The sequence below is a fragment of the Lycium ferocissimum genome, chromosome 12, assembly GCF_029784015.1.
Source record: "Lycium ferocissimum isolate CSIRO_LF1 chromosome 12, AGI_CSIRO_Lferr_CH_V1, whole genome shotgun sequence".
Classification (NCBI taxonomy): Eukaryota; Viridiplantae; Streptophyta; class Magnoliopsida; order Solanales; family Solanaceae; genus Lycium; species Lycium ferocissimum.
In genome coordinates, this window is record NC_081353.1 from 55,197,344 (window position 1) to 55,219,282 (window position 21,939).

A 21,939-nucleotide genomic window follows, 5' to 3' on the forward strand; every position below is an offset into this window, starting at 1 on the left:
ATCGAACTATAGTTCCCCAATATTATTTATTTATGTGGATCAAAATGACTCGTTATATGACACGTTGCCTCCGATTTTAATTAATTAATTAAACTTTATTTTAACAAATTAATAAAAAATCCGATCCATACACCTACCCACCCACAAGCATAATCTAGTTGGAGGCACGTAAAAAATGGTAAATTTTGATAACAAATGATTATAAATGATAAACAAGCCAACCTGTTGATGAGTTAAATAGGGATGGCGAGAAATAAGGATGGCATTTATGAGCATAAAAGGTTGGATGGCGATACTGGCAGGAAATAAGGGCATTTATGAGCAAAAGGTTGGCCAGTAAATGAAGGTAAATAAGCATTTTATGATCAAAATCATTAGTTTAAGCCAAGATTTTAGGCTCTTTCATGTATATACAAATACCGAACGAGGAAAGAATTTGGCGCGTACAACTTAATATAACAACAAATTTCTTTGTATACGAACAATTGACTTAGCAAATAACAGTAACGATACTGAGAGAGAGAATATTGAACTGATAAGATAACATTAGGATACCTTGAGGTCGTTTTGTTACCGGAATTCTGGATAATATTTATCCAATGTTTAGTATTATCTATTCTATATTGGCTATGGGATTATAATCATAGGATAAACTTGTTCCGAACCAAACGATCCCTTAAAGGTAAATAGAGGGCCTGCATAATTTTATATATGGCACTGATGTAGCTTTTTAATGGAAACCGCACCATTAATTTGCTCTTGTCTAACGCATAAAAGAAAAAATAAGTTGATTTTTCAATAATAATCTGCTTTCTGTAACAATTGGATGTTTACTTTGAGTGGTGAATCTGCACATCTTATGCCATAACAAATTAAGAGATATTTTATATAACGCAACCTTAACATAAATAATATAGTGACACAAGACTACCATAAACCGAGAAAAAGCCTAAAATCATCCCTTCTATTTGGCTTTACACTCAAAGTTATCCTCCTCCTTTCACATGGAGCACTAATAGTCCTTCATGTTTGAATTATAGTGCACTTTCGGTCCCATTCCTAACGGCTGTCTATTCGTTAACTTCTCATCTGTGCATGTAAACTCACGTGAGGAATTTTTCCTCCCCAAATGTGTCTCTGCTCATTGTTTCTGGATATCCTGTTAATTTGGTCTAATAGCATCAGATTCCATTCAAATTCAAAATATAACCGCAGTAAACCACTAATGGATCACGTCCAGTTAGTTTTGCTCCAGTTTTTTTCCGGTTATTGCTCCAGATTTCTGTTTTAATTGAGATATATAATTTAAAAAACTTAGAAACCACCACTTCCCCCGTATTCTTCTCACGATCACACGCCCTCGCACCATTATATTTTCTCAATTGCACCCCCATACGTGTATATACATTCACAGATTAAAAATAAAGGACGTGTAATTCATCTTCAAACACACACACACACACAGAGAACAAAGAACTCATAGCCCCTCACGACATGCCGCCATACCGTAGGTTATAACTTCTCAGCAGTTACAACTTCAAAATTGGAGTCTGCATAGGATTTTCGTACGTTACTATTTTTTTTTTTATAATGAACTTCATACTAATTTTTTGGTGGCTGGATATAGGAATGTCTGGAAACTATGGGCATGAGTTCTCAAACTGGACTTCATGGCAGGCAAGTGATCAATATGACTTCACATCAAGTTTATCTTTCCCCAATTTTAGAGGGGAAGTTGAACTTTCTGGTTATCTCAAAGGATTCAAATTTGGAGAGTGTGATTGGTAAAGTTTGATTCTTTTTCAAATTGAATATAATTCGGTTTTCAGAGAAAGCTAATCTTTTACCAACCAGATTCTTAGTTCCTCAGTTTTTGATTCGAGAAGTCCCAAATTAAATCTCCAACAGACATCTCGGAAATCTCTGTTTTTCGGCGGATTTGATTGGTAAGATTTCTACCTCTACTTTGTATATATGTACTTATATATAGAACCCTGTTTTCGAAATTTCCTATTGTTTTATGAACCAAATTTTTAATTCATCTTTGGGCATTAGTTCTTACTGATATGATCTTGAATTATGAATTGGGTTTAAGTATTTTATATGATGCGAGTCGAGATAGCGACAGTGACACGTTGTTGTGTGATTTTGTGCTCCTTTTTTATTTTAATTAATTGCAATATGCTTCTCAATCGTGAAAATTCCCCGAAAATGAGTTTGAAATATTTTATTAATTATTACACTATTTTGTCGAGATATATTTCGCTAAAATTAAGAACATTTTTTATTGTCTCTTAAAAATGACCAAACATAATATTTTATAATTGAAAAGGACTAAACTTTTTTTTTCATAATTAAAATCATTCAAAAAAAAATAATGTTGATATTCGTATATCAACATTGGCATTAACATTTTCCTTTAATCCATTATTACCGTATTAGTCATCTTTTACTCTATTTTTAAACTAAATACGTATATTAAATTACTGGTATTATAATTTATATAGGTGTATATATTTTTGCAGAACTAATTGGGACAAAGAAGCATATTTTAATTGATTGAAATAGAGGGGGATTAGAAATTAATTCATCTACCTAAAGATATTGGGCCATCTCACTAAACCAAATTAGCAGCCCAATATCCCCCTCAACCGCCCCATCCCAATTCTCGCCGACCCGACCCGGCCCAAGACCACCTAAAAATCAGCCTAACCAAACAAAATCCCTAACTCTTTTTCCATCCCAACAAAACGATCCCGTAACTCCTTTCCCCTTCAACCAACAGCTAACCAAACGACGCCGCCATCCCACCCCGACACGTCACTTCCATCACCTCGTCAGCACCACCACGCTGTCGGACCGCTGGGTTAACGTGGTCAGCGACGCCACTGGCCTCACCAGTCACCTTTTCTCCCATCACCCATCTCCCTTTTTCTGAAATGGAGCTTGACGACTCGTAAAAAGGTCGATTGAGACCTCTGAGAACGGGAAAGAGCGAATCCACAGCCATCAAACCCATCTGAAAAGGTGAAAATCAGGCACTTTTTCTTCATTTTTTCCTCTTTTCGAAATTTCAGATTTTTTCCCTCTTTTGATTCGAAATTTAAGAGCTAATTTCCCTTGGTAGAAGCTGTTGAAGCCCCCTCAGCTGCCTATAAATACAACCCCTCTATGGGCTGTTGAGAACAAGTCGAACAACTGAAAAATCCCTTTATTTTCATAAGTTTTCTGGACAGCTAAAACCCCCTTAAGTTCAGAAATAATAAAAAAAAAAAATCTCTCTTTACTTTCACAAGTTCAACAGCAAAATTCCCCACTGTTTTTTTAGATTCTTATTTTCAGAAAATCTCGTTTTAACTCGTAAGTTCTTTTTGGTTGCATAATTTCGGTGGTTCTCGGCTGATAAGGATTGTTTTTAGAGCGGATTCGGAAAGCCGGCGATAACGTTAGCCTCAGTTCGCTATTCCGAAGAAGGTAAACATATTCGTACTCTCTTTGTCTCTCATTTTGTAAGAAGTAGAAATATAGCCGTCCAAGTATTTCTCGACGTTTGTTTGGTTTAGCGGACTGAAATGCGATCAGTCAGTGGTTGTGGTTGGTTGTTGATTCTGTGGACCTGAACCTGTTTATTTTTTGCCATGTTTGTTTCTGAATTCTAGCCTAAAAAATAGTTGCAAAATGCCCTACGCTTAAAGGAATTACTAACTACTTTGTCGACTATGTGAATACTGTGAGATCACGTTTCTTTTAGAGAGTCAACGTATGGTCATATAAATGGTAGAATATGGATTTTGGAAGGCTGTTGGCCACGGCAATATATATATAAAAAAAATAATAAAAAAAAAGGCATGTGATGGTTTTGGATATAGGATAAAGAGGAATCCGATTGAGCATAGTTCATGTTCATGCTACGAAGGGAATTGTCCCAACAGTGTGGAAGGCTTCAAGGATAGTCTGATGCTCACTATGATAACCGTAGTTCTAATTAATGGAGATCCATGTTCAAAGAATTGTCAATACTGGTTGTGGAATGTTGGTTTTCTGGTTCCTTAATAAAAGCCTGTTGGATCATTTACTTGTGCTTATAAGGTTCGCAAGTGCAAAGGTGTTGTTTGGGTCTTTGGCATGTTTTCAACTAATTTTTGTGAGGAAACTCATGTTTTTGGAATATAACTAAGAGAGGAATGTGTTAGAAATACACTTGGATGTATGTATTTTAAGACTATGAATGAGCCACCAAGCTAATTAGCATACTTTGTAGTAAAACTTCATACGTTCAGATCTGGTGTTTGCTGAAAACTGCTGGCTGATTAGTTTAAGATAATATTGACCTTTCTTTATTTATTAAAGTACTACTCTAAGAAGTGTTTGATGTTGTTATTGGGTAATGACTATATTTTGGTAGAATTATAGAGATAAGAATGCCAACTTGTCTCTTTGAATCATAAGTGTTGTTTCCAAGGAAGAGTTTAGGAATTTCAAACCATTTTAGATCTTCTCTTTTTGGGATTAAAGAAAAATTTTAAAACAGTAGTATTGAATCTGATTGGAAACATGCTATCCCTATTTTTCTGAAAATTTGCACTAGTTTACATATTGCATTGGCTTTATTTCTTATTTTTTAAATAAGAAACTTGCCATTCTCTTCAAGATGATTTCATTTAGACTTAATACGGGATTAAACACTTTAATTTGTTTCTATTTATTGGAAGCATGCCTTATGATTTTAAAAAAGTTGAATCTGGTTTTTGTGTATCAACATGCCTGAAAGGCCCATTCAGCATACTTTGAGCGTTTAGATAAAGCATTTGTTGCAACAATGTGACACTGTCATATTTGATATTTAGTTTAGTCCTCTTTGTTTGTTTGTTGTTTAGTAGGTAGTAAGTTGGGGTCCCTAAAATGATTTTTATAAGTATTGCCTACCTTCGGTTATTTCCTCTGTTAGAAACTGATGTGGAACATGAATAAAAGTGTTCTTCAGTCAAACGATAGTGTGAATTAAGTGCTGAATTCATCTGTCTCCTTATAAAACTGGAATGAGTTCACCAAGTATTTTTTTTTCCTTTTCCAGAAGTTAACTGGTTCTATGTTGTTTAATAAGTCCAAGGTTTTTTTTTTTTTTTCCCTTCAAATGAAAGATGTAGTTATTTCTATCTTTGAAATGCTGGACATACCATTGAATAATGACTCTATATTGGTCCAAAAATGGATAAAATCCTAGTCTGTGGATTATTTGATCTTGGGGCTATTTGGTTTTGTTTTTTGCTTCCACTTCGTAATCATGTTTCACTATTAGAAGATGAGGATGTAGGATTCGATAAGCAGTACGTTTTAGGGCATCTATCTGGATAAGAAACGTGTGCCCTGTTTGGTGTTGTTAATCAAGAACATTGACCTAATGTGCGTGCAGAGAAGCGCGAAACACGGGTAATGTATTTTCGAATTTAATTTTAGAGAGACCTGTGTACAACTGGGGAAGCGTACTTTCTCTCAAAGTAGTTTTCTAATCTAGTAATAGGCTTAATCTGCCCATCTGTTGTGCCCTCTGTTTATACTTTTTGTCGATTACCTACCTTTTAGTTAACACTCGACCAAAGATCTAAATTGCCCCTGTTACATAGTTATTTGGAAAAGACAATTGCATTCTTGATAGCGTCAAGTGATTTTACGAACATTTGTTTTAAGAATTGTGACCTCTTGTTATGAAAAGAAGATAAAACGTGTTATTGCTGGATGTCAACTATGTTTTACAGTTTCATACCTTCCAAATTAGGAGTTAGCTAAATAAGTGGAGGCACTCTGTTAGTTGAGGTATTTGGGTTAGTGTTTAAGAGTCATAATGAAGTTGGTTATCTTAAAAGAAATTTGAGTTTAATTCACGTGCCAGAAAAATCAAGCTTATTAGGTCCGTCTCTTATTTATCCACAGAAGATTCTTGTTGTCTTCTGCCCATTTCTATAAGGATCTATGTTGCTTAATTGATAGTGTGTAGTTTCTCGTATGTTGTCTATTTTATAACAATTGTGGTTGGATCTTGTTCTAATCCTTTTCTTTCTCTCTTTTTTTTTTCATGAGCGACTTTGGGAGCATTTGGAGTTATGGCAACTCTGGGCTCTGCCCACATTAGGGAAACAGTAGCTGCATCCGCAATGCTCGTGTCTAGCTGTCCCCCCACCTTCGTCTCGAGTCTCCGTCACTCTTCTTCTCTTAAAATTTTATATCTTTTGTATTATTCTATGTCATATGGACCCGTTGACTAACATCTTTTATGAGTTCGTACTTGTAGTATTTGGCTTCTTGCTTATTTGTGAACTCATGAACGCCCGAACTTCGTCGTTGGTCACTTTCTTTAGATATAAATCTTGGTTTCCATTTAACTTTGCATATTTCACAGGTTATAAGTATTTTTAACCAATAGATAATGCTGATTTTTTTTTTCTTTTTCTTTTCTTTAAAGTCAATTAACGTTCCTTTTTTTTTTTTTAATCCCTTTTAACAAAATGAGCGATGCGAGTAGGGGTTTCAAAAGGATAAGATGCGTATTTTATGAGTAATTATTTTCTATTTTTATGCTAACATATTGAACAGGTTAGGTTCATTAAGTTTTGAAAACATGAGCAGGTAAATTATATTGGGTCCGATATTTTTTGTTAAGTATAGTGGCTTCTGCTATTTTACGAAAGCTATAAGGTAAATATTTCATTTTTATATACACGCATACATATATATATATTTTCTTATTTTCAAGAATTTTTAATCATCTTTTTTTGCAACGTGTATATATAAATATATTGTTCTCATGTCACAAAATAGCTATTTTAAAATATGACGTCCTCCATCTTTACACATTATCTTCTAATCATATACATTATATATATATATATATTATATATATATATATCTCATTTTCCATACTATATTAAATAAAGAGAAAAAAAAAACATCCCTATATATGTATATGTATATCTCATGCACATTAACTACTTCCTTTACAATAAACATATCGCATATATACCTTAGTATCTTATAAAAACATACATCTGCTTATTCTATATTAAACATACTATTCTGAACGTTATATATATTTTTTCACGCATGCATCATCATTATCTACTTTTACAAATGTGCATTTATTCACATAACACAATCATCTTAAAATCCGTTTTTCTTTTACAAGTCATTTGGAGGAATAGTTTCTTTCACGATTCATACTTTTAAAAATAGGTAATAATAAATAATAAATAATCTCCTCTAGGGTTAATTAAACTAAGTTTTAAAGGCGTCTCTGATAGCTCGAGGATGCTTAACACCTTCCCCTCGGGGTAAATAAAACCCTTACCTAGAATCTCACGTTTTCAAAGACTAAAAATGGGTTACATTTTTACGAATGGTTTCTTAATATTTTCCTCAAATTAGGTGGTGACTACGAAAACTTACAAAACCAGAGGAAACATAGCCTATAAATTGTGAATTAGTTTTAATCCGTTAAAAATAGGGCATGACAACTGTTATGAACATGATATTTATTATTTTTAATTCAAAAAAATTTCATCTATAAATTGAATATAAAATATGAATACCTGAATTAATCTTTCAAATAAAAAAGAAAAGAAGAAAGAGGAGGAGCTCAAATATGAAATGTGATGTAACTGAGGAAGGAGTACCAATGAATTTCATACTCTTTGTAGATAAATTTAAAGTTTGTTGGACTCTTTTAACCAAAAAGTCTTTGACATGTGAGTGAAGTGACTAAAGAGTAAGGACAATAAAATGGTTAAAGAAAAATGTGACACTTTGACTAAATTCTCTCTGTAAGGGGTACAAGGACAATAACCTCTATTCTTGACAAATAACCTCACCTCATGTGAAACACGCAAACCAATAATAAGGATTGGTAGCTGCATGGTTAGAATGTAAGTTATTTTGTACTCCCTCCATTTTAATTTATGTGAACCCATTTAAGTGAACACGATATTTAAAAAAGAGGGAAGATTTTTAAAACTTATAGTTCCAATAAATGTTTCGATATTTGTGTGATTGTAAATCATTCATAAAGTAGCCGAACTTATTTTCAAATTGTGAAAAGAGGCCATTCATTTTGACACCGACTAAAAAGAAAATATATATATAAATTGAAAACGAGAAGGAATATAAAATTAACACAGTGTTTGATATGTGAATTTAGAAACCCACATAACTAAAACATGTAGGAGTATCAGTTATGAGGTAATCTATGTATTAGTATAAAAGATGGAATAACTAAATCCGCATATCCCAATGTAATAAAATAATGCATAAATTTCCTTATAATTAATATTTGCATTACTAATACCCGCATAACTCTAACCAGCTACCAAATGACCCCTAATAGTTCAAAGATGTTATGTAAACACCCAACAATATAGATGCGAAATACTAGGACCCGACACTTTTGTAACCCAAAAAAAAAAAAAAATTAGAACCAAACTAACCCATTAAAAAAAAAATAATCAAAGTAGGTTGTGCGTGAAAGGGCCAAAGTGTACATTTACACTTTGGTCCTTTCTGCCACGTGCATTCCGTGTGTGACCCCCCCCCCCCCCTCCCCCAGCCTTTATTCGTTGGAAATCAAACTCAAAATTAAGATTTTTTTTGTATTTTGACCGAAGATTAGTCACGTTTCAAAACATCGGAATATAAATATTTTATATAGAACTTAATATTTTTTTTAGTGTACAATAATATCGGCTCATTACATCAAGTATACATATACATTTGGATCGTCGTTTTAGGGGTTGTAAAGTGCTCAAGTACGTTTGAAAACTTGTTATATTTAGGTTCAAGTGTCATATTTTATAGGGTTTTGATTAATCTCTTTTGTTTTACTCCCAAAGCTATGATAGTACTTTTTTGGTTCAAGAAAGATAGAAAAGAGAAAATTACTCTGCTTTGTATTAGGTTTTTTTTCTTTTATGTTTTTTTTATTTTGTTATTGTATTGTGTAATCCGCACCTTTTGAATGTGCAAAAATAAATATAATATTTAAAAATAATTCATCCAATACGAGAGGTTTATAATAATTAAAAAATATTTCATTCCATTAGCAACGAAATACATCATTAAATTACAATAGACTTAAAAAAAAAAAAAATCAAGTTTAGACACTTCTTCTACTTTCGTATGTATTTCACCACGGGAGTTTTGCCCACATGAACGCTTATCATGCCCAAATTGCTTACATGTCGAGCACTTACGAGAGTAAGTCTTTTCGCTAACATCTATTTGATTGTCATAACGGGTTAGCTTGTTTTTTCCCAATTTACGGATATGCTTCTTGTTCGCAATCATAAAAACGGGCCGGCCAATAAGCTTGATCACCAAGGGAATGGAAGTGGCCGGAATATGCTTTAAGGTATTTTACGACCTTATATTCCTCCGCCACATAATCGATTTACATTTCTAGCCATTCTCTCAAAGCACTTGATCGTATGAGAACATGGCATGTGTGGTACGTTTGCCACTTACCACAAGTGCATGATTTTGTACGCTTAGTAACGATATGTTTTGTTTCCTTCGTCCGTCAATAACCCGTTCTAACTTCATACATTCATTGAGCGACGTCATACTCGGTCATTTGGTGACCCTCTGCCTTTGTTCTATGGTGCTCCATCTTTTTGTAGGGCTTTGGCATCCATGTTCCGTCCTCGGCTAATATGACTCTGGCCTGCCTTATCCTAACCGCAAATCGCTCCACGACCTGCCTGAAAGTTAGTCTTACCATACACACGTTGTATTCCTCGAGTAGATTTCGAGGAGTCCATTGAAAGACTCCGAGGTTTTCGTATGGCATGCCCCATCTCCTTCCTCCATCAAAGATAAAGCGTCCATTTTCAACTTCTAATTTCATCAACCAAATATATGCCTCTTCACTCACTTCCCTTTTTTGCAAAATGTTTTTGCGGCTCATTTTTTAAAAGTATTTCGTACATTGGGATCAATTTGTTTACAAAATTTGTTGACAAAATTTTGTCCCTCTTCCCCAAAATATTTACTTATGCTTATATTTTTACTATAATTATCAGCCTCTTATTAACGCCGGCGTTTTTGTTCGCCGGTCGAATTTGTTGTTATTATTATTATTATTGCTATTACTATTATTATTATTACTATTATAATTGTTATTTTATTATTGGAATATGATAATCCGCATTTTTATCTTTTGCATTTTTATCATCTTATGGAGTTGGCTTCACATTTATTTTCGACAATTAAATAATAGCTTTATTTAATCGTTGAATTTTAAAATATTTCGCACGACCATTACAATGTCATATAACTTTATTAAAGCGAGCACTAATAATTACATATTTTTATATTAGGTAATATTTTAGTCCGTATTAATTTAATCCATAATTAAATCCTAAAATTACCTAAGGCCTAATTCGCTAAACCAAATCACATTCTAATTCACTACCCTACATTTTATTCATCCCCCATTTTAATACCAAGTCCACATCTTTCAAGCCATCCCAGAGAATTATTTAGTCCATTTTTTTAAATCCGACTCCATTCGGTCCCTAAGACCCGTCAAAACAAAAGAACCCCTAGGGTTCCTTCATTCTTCATCCGCCGCACCCCCGCTCCTCTCTCTCTCTTCTCATCGGTCTCTCTCTCTCTCTCTCCTGTCGATGAAAAGAAAGGTAAGAAATCCCCTTCTTTCCACCCTCGCGAATAATGCTATGCATGCGCATAGTATGTTAAAAAGGATAATTAATGCTCATGAGTTTAACGTTGAAGAGGAGCGTTCATCTCTCTTGTCCATTTTGTTTCGATTTGAAGCTTTAATGAGCTTTTGTCCGCAGTAAGTTCAAATGTTTGTGCTTTATTTCATTTGGGGTCTAATGAAGCATTTCCTTTCTTTTTCGATTGTTGTAGGTTATATACATACAAAATCCGAACGTTTGAACCTTAAGAATCCCGCTCAAATTTTGAGTATCGGCAAAATTCCCTAGATGTTTCTCCTATAAATAGTCGAAAAGGATTGAGTTAGTTAGTTGAAAAAAAAAAAAAAAGGAGAAAAGTTAGTATTGGCCTAAAACCTTTCCCCCGAAAAACAGGATTCTTTAGCCTTGAAAATCTCTAAAATATAAGTCTTTCAACCGACTCAGAATTCCCTAAAATATTAATTGTATTAGTTTATGGAGTCAAGTTTGGTCATAAAATACTAATATCGGGTATTCATTTATATTTAAGCATACGCAAGTTCGAATTTCGAAGTGTTTTGAGGTATATCGGAAGCTCGAGCCTCACCGCACCCGGAAGGTCAAGAAACTTCATATCTTTTTTTATCTTCCGCTTCTTGTATGTAGTGTGTTTCTATGCTTAATTTGATGTTTAGCTCAACATGTCGATAGGTGTATTTAAATGCGTATATGATGTTGTTTCAATGATCACTTAGTCGCTTGTTGTTAGTTTGCTCGCATTATATGTTAGTTCGAAGACATGTTTGAATGCTTTTGATTAATGTTTAGTTTTGCTTTATACTTATAGCCGTTTTGTTAGTTTAAATATGTATGGAAGTATTGCGTAATTTGCCTCGTTAACGTATCCTTGTCGGTTGAATGATCTAAAGTAGAATTCAATATGTTAACTTTGGATCCGATCGTTCCATGTGGTAGTCCGAATTAGATATTATTTGCTATGAACAACGGTGTTAGTCTATTATTATAGTGGATGTAATGTTGTGATTGGTCTGATGAAATATAGAAGTTGATGTTTATTATGGTTTAATGTGTTCTTAACCCAAGATTGTCCTTTATGTTTCGAATAAGTCTATTTTTATCCAAATATATACTCGCGTACCTCTCATCCCTCAAGTTGCTAAAGTTGAAGCAGATTTGGTTCATTCCCTTGTTATTTTGGTTTTGGTTCCTATGTAATCATGAGTAGTTTGTTCTGTGTTTAGCTATTTAGTTTGTTTGCTTAGTGTGGCAGTTGATAAGGAACTATATTTAGCCTTTAGTTTGTTTGTTTAATATTGCAGTTGGTATGACACTATGTTTAGTCATTAAGTTTATTCTGCTTAGTGTTGTAATCAGTATAAAAAAATTTACACTCAAAGTGGCCTAGTTTGTTTGCTCAAGTTTGAAATTGTGATCATAGTTGAAGGAGAAAGACCCTCCTGTGTTGCTTAGAAATTGAATTGCCTAGCCCGCTTAAAATTAGTTTAGTCCAATGAAGTTTTTATCCGATGAGTTATTTTTACAGTGAAGTATGGTTGGATGTTTGTTTGGCTTAGCATAGTCAAAGTATGTTTTATGTTACCCTAGTCTAAATCTATCCATGTTAAAACATATGTAGAATATCCTGTTATGGTTAATCATGGTTTATATGTTATATATGTGTTGTAGCTAGTGACTGCATAGTGAATATTTAAAAAAAAAAAAAAAAAATCTGCTGTTTGTCCTTAAAATAAATGCCACTGGGCATGAAATCTGCTTCTTAAAGATGGAAAGGACCATTATCCTTCTTCGTTTCTAAGGTTAAATCGAGTGCAGTCTAGTCTAAGCATGAAGTTTGTTATCCTACCCTATATTGAACCCCCTCCCCCGGTGTTAGCCATGCCTGGGATTCATGAAATCCCTTGGAACTTGGGCAACGTCGGGAAGACGGGGCGAAAGCTTTCCGACATTGACCTTCTATACGTCCTTATGAATGTGTATATATGAGATATACTTAAATATACACACGACATATACATAATCTTTGGTCCGTTTTGAAATTTTATCTTTATATATTCGATCTTATTCTTTTGGTTATATTCTAATCCTTTTCCTTTCATTTTTTTGCATGACCACCGCATACAAGTCCGAGGGACTCGATCTTCTTTCACATTCGGTGTTGGGCTAAAAGCCCAACGAAACCTTCTCTCGGTCCACCCCCCGTCCACGCAAGCCGAATGGAGAATATACATGCCGGGCCAAAGCGCAATAGGCATGAACGGTGCGCATCAATTTTTAAAAAATGGGCCGAGCCCATTCTCCCCTCTATTCCGGATGGGATCACGGTGGCCCAAAACGGGCGGGCCCATTTGATATTATTTGGCCCCTTTTATTTTATTTTTTGTGCTTTTAATTTGTATGATGCAACTAACCCTTTTACTTTGTTTTGTTTGTTAACTTAGATGAAACTTAATGAAGTGATAGATTTAGTTTTAGCGTAATGGGTAGTTGACTTAAGGGAAAACTAATAACTAATTTCATAAGATTCATTTTTTCTTATTTTTATGTTAGAATTAGTTATAATATCTACAATATTTATTTTATTAGCATCACTAATAAAAGAGAAAGAAATCACTTCCTTTTGAATCCTATTTATAATAGGCTTAGAGTTTTTCTACATTGCTATCTTCATATAACATAATTTATCCAAGGTTCGAATTTGCTAAATCCTTTCTTAAAGAGCCATCACTTTTACGCAAATTATCATAATTTTTACAAACCTCATTCTAAATAACATTTTCATTTAAAGCTTTAATAATATTTATAAGTATTATTTTAAATGGCATAATCACACTTTCTTTTAAAACCTTTGCAACATTTACAAGCTATTTTCTTAAAATTTAAATGCTATGTTTGTGTCTTTATCCTTAATTAATTAACCTAAGTTTGGCCGGTAAACCGTAGTTAACGGATCCTAGAGGATGCCTAACCCCTTCCCTTTAGGATAATTAGAACCCTTACCTAGAATTAAAAATTAAACAGATCATTAACGGAGGTTTAGTTAGCTTTACCTTAGTTAATAATTAGGTGCCCTAATTCACCTTAAAATCAATTAGGTGGCGACTCCTTAAAATAAAGCAAAATAGGAATCTCCAATATGTTGTACCTAATTTAACCCGGTCTAAATGGGGTATAACACTATTTCCAAACTTTGTTTGCAAATTAGCCTTTAAGTGCCTTAAACAATATAGATGGTAAGCATGTGGAGGTTGCCACCCTTCCAGAGTACGCATATTGTGCAATATGCCTTTATGACGATCCGATAGGACACATATGCCCTGACGACTCTTAATAACATGAGTTTTTAGATGAGTCAAGAACATCCCCCATGTCTCGTTACTCTCATTGGCGGCAATTACAAAAGCAAGAGGGAATAGGAGCTTAATGTCATATCGGCCATATACATGCGTCCCATCTATCGATATCACATTCCGGCGAAAGCAAAACCATCAATACTTGGTTTGAATGCCCAAAAGACGAATTCAAAAATTCTGCCCTCTAAAAGCCGTCACTGTACAACAGTGCCAGGATTAGCATGTTGTAGAGTCGCCATATACTCCGGTAACGCCTGAAAAAAGGATTCCCAAAGATCATCTCAAAAGCACGTATACGCCCGAGAAATCCCTTTCTCTTGCTTATGATTTTACCATATTTGGAGTGGACCATGCTAACATAAGTTTTGATGGGCATCCTGCATAAGTTTAAACAAACAACATTTAGCAGTAATATTTTAATTGCTATAAGATATATAATGTAAACGGTTAGATAAGTTACCTTGGAGTTTCCTCAATGTGTTTAAGTAACGCATGAGCAATCATGTTTATATCTAAATTAAATGATCTGCTCGACTTTGTCCCATATCAGAAGTGTGCTTTGGGTGGAATTTTGTGATTTCCCACAGACCATCAGGCTTAGCAATTCCTCGAAGCAACCACCGATAGCCTTGAGTAAGTCGCTTACAAATCAGCCTCCATACCGATTTGTTTGAGTCATCAACCTTAAACTCCCTCATATCCTTTATACAATACATTCTGACAGGCCGTTGCAACATCTTTTTTGATGTGAACTACATTCCTTTTGCAAGGACGCATTCATCAGTCATGGGATTTTTTGGTTCAATCCACGTTTTTTGGCGACTTTGATCATCATCTCTTGTGAAGACAAATGCATCCTCACGACCTTGTAGACTATCAAGATATGGAATATAGTCAGAATGCCATTGCATTGGGCTGTCAGGAATTGGGTTTTCCGCCATCGGAGGTGGTACGTGGTGGTGAGTTGGTTCTGGGGACTAAAATGCATATCTTCTTCATCCCCTTCACTATCTTCATCATCGGTTACCTCTGCATTATTAGCTGGTTTATCACCATCACTCTCTCGATGTATCCACATAACTTGGACAATCGCGCCATCTAAGAAAGGCCTCTTCCTACACGATAAAAAACATATATATATATATATATATATATATAAATATATATATATATATATATATATATATTAATTAATTATTTAACATCAAGGTGATGAACCTACACATATTGAGAATGAGCATGGTGTGGAGAATGATCAACTCCACCAAACTGAGAGGACTGCTTTCATCCACAGTTGGTACCACCGGCGAGTTTTGATAATAACCGCACCGAATTATTATAAACCGAGAATTATTATAATAACCAGCTCACCGAACCGAGAGTTTTGATAATAATGAGCTGCTCCACTAAATTGAGATGATTGCCCAATATTACTCGTATCGAGTCTATAACCCCCAAAGATTTAAAAATGGTTATTTACCAATACATACAATAAACACATGCTACTGCACAAAATAATAATATATGAATGCATATTTACCAAGTTTGATTTAATTGTTGGGTAATATTTTTCGGCGGCACCTGGCCACTCAAAATGCCCCCGTAAGAACTAAAATCTCCATACGTGTTAGCTTAACTGGGCTGTTCTTGCGGGACCTCTTGGGGTATCTTTTTAACATACATCTCAAGAACATTAAGGGCGACTAAATGGTTTAATTCTTCTGGCGCATTCAAATAATCCCTCAAAGAATCATCATCATTGAGATAATGCCTACCATAAAGCACTATACCATGGGAAACTGATTGTGGATATCTGCCTGTTATAGAGATTTCATACTCATCTGGACTAACTTTCATTTTTTCATATATGTAAGTGACTAGTGATTCATAGGATATTTCAAGTGGACATTTAACATGAACGTTTGGTCTTTTATTGTAACGAACTGTACTATTGTCATCAAAGATAATACCATCCCAATGTATTGAAACCTTAAATGGTGGAATATCTTGAGACATTTTTTGTAGGAAGTTTGATTTTTTTTTAATGACTTAAGAGAGGTTTTTTTGAATGACTTAAGAGAGATTTTTTTGAATGACTTAAGGGACTTAAACTTATGAAATAGATGAGTTTTTACCTCGTCCAACATTCTTCTTAAATAGATTCATATTGACCCCTATTGCGCATTGAAATATTGCATAATATGAATTAAATTCAAATAAATGATCAAAAAAACAACATTATATTGTCAAATCGGTCCTTTACGTGTCATAAAAAAGCTAAAATTGGCATGCATGATGTGTTGTCAAATCATGTTCTATTGGCATTGAAACGTTGCGCAATATGAATTAAATTCAAATAAACGGTCAAAAAATGCAGCATTGTATTATCAAATCGGTCCTTTACGTGTCATAAAAAAGCTCAAATTGGCATGCGTGATGTGTTGTCAAATCATGTTCTATTGCGCATTGAAACGTTGCGTAATATGAATTAAATTCAAATAAACGATCAAAAAATGCAGTATTGTATTATCAAATCGGTCCTTTACGTGTCATAAAAAAGTTGAAATTGGCATACATGATCTGTTGTCAAATCATGTTCTATTACGCGTTGAAACGTTGCGTAATATGAATTAAATTCAAATAAACGGTCAAAAAATGTAGTACTATATATAACATGATTGACAAACAACTAGTATTCACTTTAGAACGAGTTATCATGGCATTCTACACCTAATTTGGTAATCTTGATTCTATTACATGTTTTTATCCCAGCAAACATATTTGAAGCAATGGATAGGATATGGGAACTAGATGATGATGATTTTTATTACTCAAATAACCCTAACAAAAGATTCATAGAGAATATAATAAAACAATGAGAGAGGAGTGGAATTGGCGTGTTAGGGAGAGGTCAAGCAACGGAGCAAAAGTTAACTTCGATAGGGGTTTAAATGCCCAAAAAAACGTGCTATGTCAATGCCTCGTGGAACTCCACAAGAGTTTAATTTTACTCTTAATCGTTTTCACGAAGAGAACAATCGGATGCAAATACATTACCATATGGTAGAATATGGTATACATGGTAGCACAAGATTTAGATCCAAGTGGAATTCGAACTGTGAAATGTCCGATGAAGATTAATATTTTTCTTATAATAAGGTAAGTAGGTAGGGTCATAAAGAAATCCCCCCCCCCCCAAGGGTACTTGGGGTTTGCAACTATATAAGTAGCCCTTTTTTTTTGTTATTAGACTACAACGTATTCAATGTCGAGTAGTAGAAACTCAGCTTGGTCTTTACTCCTTCCAAAAGAATCAAATAGCAGTGATGATGAGAGTTCAAATCATAGCGATTTTTCGAGTGATACCAGTGATTTCTAACTAGACGAGCTAAATCCCCACCTTCTTATAGAGAGTAATAATGATTTCTGCAAAGGTGAAATATTCAGATCCGTGAGAATATTATTGCGGTTTACGCCGAGAATGGTCATATCGGATTGCCGAATCAGAATGTCTTGTTCGTGACTTAGAAAATCTCAACGCTCCAATCCCACCAAGGTACTCAATAACTATGCCTCGAGTAGGTCCAGCAACTTGCGAGCTTGCCGTATTAGAAAAGAAAATAACAGAATGCTGGCAAGACGTTGTAGATTTTACATGCTAAAGTTGGCTGAAGAACAAGCATCATCAACCGGTAGAGAACTAACATCTCCTGAAAAAAGATGTGTATTAAGAGACCGGCAATATCGTTCTGAGGACGATATTAAGGACTTCTATTCTGATGACGATTAGGGTCTATTTAGGCTCACTGTCTTAGATTAAGGGTCATTTAAGTTTCGTACTAAGGCTATTAATTTGTATTTTTATTTTATGATGAAGTCATATATTTGAATTAGTTTGGCATATTTTTAATTCTTCAAAGTTTATTGTTAAAGTCTATTATTAATTGACAATTTAACAAAGAAACACAAATAAATTAGTATATAAAGGGTGCGGATTACATTATAGGGAAAAAGGTTCAACTAGTAAAAAACATAATCCATAGAAATATTAAACTTAATAAACAAAATACATATAAATAATGAACAACAACAAGATAGCACAAATAATCTTCCACAATTTAAGTTTTTCTTTCAAAGCTATTTTCTCGTGTTGAGCGTCTCTAAGTTTAGCCTTCAGCAAAATTCATTTTTTTTTTGGGAACCGGTGAGCAAGACCTCCAAAAGTTTAATTTTTTCTTCAGCTTCCAAAGCCTAAATTGCGAGTCCAACTTAGCGGTATCTCTAGAGATATGTGAAGTCCCGGTATCTCTATCAAAAAGTGAATTTTTAAACTTCGCCGCCACTATCTTATCCACGTGAATGCTATCTTCCCACAGAAAGTGTTTGCAACCGCCCATATCCTATAAACATTACAAGAAAATCGGTTTTTAAAGTAAAATATATGGATAACGTGAAAAAAAAAACACTAAAAAATGTAAAAACACTTACTTCGGGCACTTTACAATGCCAAAAACGGCGACCGGATTATCTTGGGTCTTTGATGTTTTTAGTTTACGAATAAATCGCATTCACAAATATCGGGTTGTATAGCAAACTTTGAAGTTTCAAAACTTTGAGACATGTTTTTGAGAGTGCAAAAGTGTGTTGAAAGAGTGAAAATGGAGGAAATGAAAGAGAAGAGTATGCTTGAAATGGGATGGTTTTGTTAGGGGTTTCACGCACGGATTACGTGCGTGAAGCCTACTTTGTTTTTTTTTTTTTTTTTAATGGGTTAGTATGGTTCCAATTTTTTTTTTTTTTTGGGTTACAAAAGTATCGGGCTCGAAACACTATTAGTTTAAGAGATTTTTAACCTATTCACACATTAATTTTCTCAAGGGAAAGTTGTTAAAGCGGAAACATTCAAAGGATATTTGTGGGGATGATTGAGTGCAAGAATACCACACTGCCAAAAAAACATACATTTAGTTAGGGACAAAATCTCGTAACGCCATCTTGCCCTCATTTTCTGGAAAAAATATGGTATGGTTGAATGCAAGTCCAATTATCACTCCAACTTAACTCACACTGTGAGTCAAAGTCTTGTTAGAAAAATGACATAAAAAAAAAAGCAAGTAGCTCAATTTCCGCAACTTTACAGTCCACACACCATCATAATTAAGTTTTGCAAAATAAACAAAAGGCCAAATGCATAAGCGCGTGCTGACAATTTTCACTTTACAGCTAACTATGAATCACTTGTACATATTACACACACTCTAAAGTACTCCCTCTGCTCACCGTTTTTTTTTTTTGGGCAATTAACAGGCATTTTATTAATCACCAAGGCCCCGTTTGGACATGATTTGAAACCTGGTTTCAAATCATATTTAGACATCTGATTTAAATAGTTTAAGTTGTATTTTATAACATAGACATAAAACCCCACAAATTTTGAAAACTATCAAAACACGATCTCAATTCTTATACACTCTTACCAAATGAGCAATCATAGTTTATAACAAAATTAGTACACTACTAGAAGGCTTTTCTAAAAAATGCAACATCAATTAATCAAACTTTGTTTTAATAAAATCGAAAATTTTACATGAATAGTAATGTAACTACTATTTAATATAATCTTGTCACATAATTTAAAGGTTGGTAGACATAAATAAAGGTTGGTGGAAGTTAATGAGATTAGTAAATGACTGATGGAGGTAATTGTTAAAAATATTTACCAACTTATGAGGTTTTTTTTTTTTTTTTTTTTTTTTTTACAAAATATTAACTTATGGGTTAAATTTTGTATTTAAAAAAGTTGAAACCATGGTTTCAAACCCAAACCATGCTTTTTTGGATGATTTGGGTTCAAACCATGGTTTCAAACCAGGTTTCAAACCACGACTGAAAATTGATGGCCAAACGCTGGTTTGAAACTATGGTTTCAAAATTGATGGCCAAACGCCTACCAAGTATTCATTGTACCTAACCACAGCACACCACATCCCGGTTGCTCATTTCATTTCACCTATCAACAAACTCTATTTCCAAAAGACAGACGGTAATTCCTATAAAGAACAAATTGTATAAAAAAGGATCCTATTTTCACTAACTCGTATGCATTCTGTTCACTTTTACTTATTCAGTACTTAAAAATATATTTTTACTTTAATTTATCACTTTTAGTATACCAAGAAAAGATAATATTTTTTTCTATTTTACCCATAGTATTAATTATTCATGTCAAATCATTTTCAAGTCCATTAAAAATATATACCAATTAATATGAGTATCACGGTAAATTATGCACTTTTATTTATTATTTCTTAAGAGTGTGTAAAGTTCATAGTGAACAAGTAAAAGTGAACGGAGAAAGTAATTCAAAGTGTGTCCATAGAACTCATGGCGTAATATAATGAGTGATTTTCACTCACAGTTGAGAGCGTGAATAAAAATATAATTTTCTTTTTTATCAAATAATTTTTTTTCTTTTTTCTTCTTTTCCTTCATTTTCTCTGACCCTGTCACCATCTCCCACGCTGTTTATCACTCCTAATTTCTACGAATTTTCTTACGGAGGATTCAAAAATATTGATATTAAATTCCTTGAGTAAAAAATATTAAGATTAAATAAATCCACACAAGTAAATATTGTTTGATAACATTCTTATCAAGTCAATATTGAGATTTACCATTTTGATTTATTATCAAAATTAATAGGTGAAATCTTGGGCTAGCAATTGATTCATAAATTTACTTCAAAATTTTGAACGACAAGAAAACGACAAATAAGCAGAAAAAAGACGTTATAGAAAAAATGAGTGCTTCATATAATGTAATCATCAACTATACACAATCCGCAGAACACCAAATATGGAAGAAGCTGCAAATTTAATTTCACAAAGCTGCAAGTAATATATAATAGTAGCAGTGTTTTGATGACATTTATGAGTATTAACAATATAGTTAGTACTATTAGCATATTGATAATTGTTTTGTTGAAATTCTTGCAGTGTTAAAGATTGATAATAATGTCTTTCAAATGCATCAATAAAATATTTATCTTCTCTAATAAATTTCATAATAGTAAATGCATACAATTTCTTATTTATAATTTTAATTTACCTTTTAATAACTATAGTATAATATACTTAGTTACAAATATACAAATAATTCAAGTAATCATTAAGATAGTGAAGGTTTCGGTTAATTTAGGGAAAATAACCCTCTATGACTATTTAGGAAAAATAATTACCCGAAATAGCCCATGTTTGTAAAATTACCTGAAATGGCACAATTTATACCCTCACTTAAAAAGCCTGTTGTATATTTGTACCCTCACTACAATAGAAAAAAAGTTGTATACTATTGTATGCAATTGAATTTTCTTTGATATAAACACCTCTTATACATTATTATATACTCTATACATTATTATACACTTTTATACAAGGTTAATACATTATCTACTCCGATATATGAAGTTGCATATTGTTGTATAATGTTATATATTGTGAAAAAGTGGCTATGTGGGTGTAATTCTAAAATATGGCTACGCAAATGTAATTTTGTATGCTAGATTATACATTATTGAAATTTCCCCATATATTTATAGATGGGTTCAATGGATATACCTAATAGTTTCTTGGTTTTTTGAATATATATTGCATAGAACCTTTTGAGTTAATCTTCGTAAAGAGATTTAGCTAGCAATAATTTTTGTATGCGCCATCGTTTGTTAAATTCAGATTTTATGCTCACAAAATTAATTAAACAAATAGAGTATATTAGAAAGGGCATATAGTCAAATCATAATCTTTTAACATTAAAAATTAGTGGGTTAAAAGAGTTGTTACAAAGAAATCAAAATAAGAAAGGTA

The 21,939-nt window shown here is 33.4% G+C and overlaps 1 long non-coding RNA gene across 1 annotated transcript in view; it reads left to right on the plus strand.

Annotated features, from left to right (window-relative positions):
• The first annotated feature begins 384 nt into the window (after positions 1 to 384).
• The window catches only part of LOC132040056 (uncharacterized), an 86,012-nt gene continuing 64,457 nt past the window's right edge, over positions 385 to 21,939 (plus strand). The window contains exons 1-2 of the long non-coding RNA XR_009410552.1: positions 385 to 1,507; positions 1,628 to 2,140. This is a non-coding gene — a long non-coding RNA (uncharacterized LOC132040056). The remainder of the gene's footprint in view (positions 1,508 to 1,627; positions 2,141 to 21,939) is intronic.